The following is a 2,228-nucleotide window of genomic DNA, read 5'->3' on the forward strand; positions in this document are numbered from 1 at the left end:
GCCTCGGCCCCCGGCCACAGGCCAGCAGGTGAGAGGAACCCGACACCTGGAGTCCACAGGTGGACAGCGCCGAGGAGAGCGCGGGCCGCTCCGGCACACTCGGGGACTGGGACCGGGAACTGGGGGAGGGACCAGGTATCGGAGCGGTGGCAGCGGATCCTGCCCACTCTCCGCTGTCCAATGGCACTTTCTGCCCCACAGCCCAGCAGAGCACGCGCGGCGGGAGGAACACATCTCTGCGAGCATCGGCCCAAGCGCGCGTCCCCCTTCCCCTCTGTCCGTTGTCTCTCTGTCCCTCCGTCTCTGTTACCTCCTCTCCTTCCTCCTGTTCACCGTTAATTTCTTTGTCCCATCTGCTTCGGAAGGGGACCCCCTTGGTCTGGGATTAGTCCCAGCCCCGACCGGATCAGAGAAGGTCCCGATCTATCTCGGACGACATTTCCGAGGTCCGGAGTCTAAGCCGCGGCCGAGAGGTCCCCACGCACTGGCTCCCCAAGCCGGCTTGCCCGGACAGACTGGGAATCTTGGGCAGTCTGTGGTCATCCGTGTGCCTGCCTGTTTGTCCCTCTCCACCCCATCGCCAAGTCCTCATCCCCGTCCAGCCGCAGTGGACCTGGTGGGATCCAGGAGACTGGCTCTTGACCCCTTTACGGGTTGGGGCGCGTGGAGACCGCGAGATGCCAGGACGTGCACGGGGTCTTGCAACCGGCAACTCCCGCTCCCCTGACTCTCGACACTGAACGGCGCCCGCTGCCGGTTGGGGGGACCTGGGAGGCTGCAGGTGCCCATTTCCTGTCGAGGGGCGATGAGCACGTGTCTCTAGGGGAGGGAAGGAGCGGCGTCCGTTCCGCCGAGTCACGGCGGCCGAGTCACGGTGGGTGACTCACCCCGGGCGCCCCTCCCTTCCTGGCCCGGAGCGGCCCGGGCCCTGACAACGTCGGGAGCGGGAGATGCCGCCGGCGGTACGTAGGCTGGGAACTAGGGTCATTGGGCCACTGCGCCCGCAGCGCTGAGCCGGGGACACTGCTGTCTAGACTTGCCTGGGCTTGAGGGAGCTTTCCCGGACGGCTGGGGGCCCACACCCAGGGCCCAGCCCCAGGGCTTGAACTCACTTCTCCTCCGGAACACTGAGTCCCTATCTCAACCCATTCCTCACATTTCTGGCTGAAAGAATCGAGGCAGCGCATATTGTGCAGTCTTGCATTGTGCTGGGCACTTTCCACCTCATTTTTTACCTTGTCTCACAGAATCTAAGACCCCATGGATTTTAAAACCTGTTATTTTGTGCCACTAGTTTTTTAAAAAATTTTTTAGTTTGTCAATTAAACTGTGACCTCAGAGCTACTGAAGGGTACTTCTTGGCATCAGGGAAATGATCCTCACCTATGACAATATTAAAAACAAGGAAATTGAGGCATATTGAGGATAAATAATTTACCCTGACAGCCAGTAAATGGCTGAGCTAAGATCAAAACTGGGCTAGCTTGAACCCAGAGCAATGGCTCTTGTCTACCATGGCCCCTGTATGTTGGGTACCTGCCACTTGCCAGGCTCTGTCGCACATACACTCTCTTACCTGATTCTCCTAGTCACCCTTGAAGTTGTGCTTAGTCGCTCAGTTGTGTCTGACTTTTTGCAACCCCATGGACTGTAGCCCGCCAGGCTGCTCTGTTCATGGGATTTCCCAGGCAAGAATGCTGGAGCAGGTTGCCATTTCCTTCCCCAGGGAATCTTCCTAGGGCTGTCATTATCTTCTTTGTGCAGATGGGACTCAGACAGGGTGCAGGAGTTGGTAAGACCCTGATGACCTGTACCCAAACCTCACTTCCCACTTATTGACTGTCTGTCTAAGGACAACTGTTTTCCTGTCTGAAAATGAAGATTTGTTGTTGTTTAGTCACTAAGTCGTGTCCAACTCTTTGCAACCCCATGGACTGCAGCCCACCAGGCTCCCCTGTCCATGGGATTCTCCAGGCAAGAATACTGGAGTGGGTTGCCTTTTTCTCCACCAAGTGATATCTTCCTGACCCAGGGATCAAACCTGCATCTCCTGCATTGGCATCAGAAATGCAGGCAGATTCTTTATCTCTGAGCCACCGGGGAAGCCTTTAAAATGAAGATACTGTTGTGCAAATTATAAGGAATCAGTATTTTTAAAGTGGCTGGGATAGCACCTGGAATTCACACTTTATTATTGGAAACCCCCCAGTTCTCCCAGACCCTATACC

General features: G+C 56.4%; 1 protein-coding gene across 1 annotated transcript in view; it reads left to right on the plus strand.

Moving 5' to 3' along the window:
* The first annotated feature begins 8 nt into the window (after nucleotides 1–8).
* Nucleotides 9–2,228, plus strand: part of FOSL1 (FOS-like antigen 1) — a 6,631-nt gene continuing 4,411 nt past the window's right edge. Inside the window, exon 1 of the mRNA XM_010837776.1 lies at nucleotides 9–28. The gene's annotated coding sequence lies outside the window, so the exon portion shown is untranslated. The remainder of the gene's footprint in view (nucleotides 29–2,228) is intronic.

This window comes from Bison bison, unplaced genomic scaffold, assembly GCF_000754665.1.
Source record: "Bison bison bison isolate TAMUID 2011002044 unplaced genomic scaffold, Bison_UMD1.0 scf7180017864080, whole genome shotgun sequence".
Taxonomy (NCBI): Eukaryota; Metazoa; Chordata; class Mammalia; order Artiodactyla; family Bovidae; genus Bison; species Bison bison.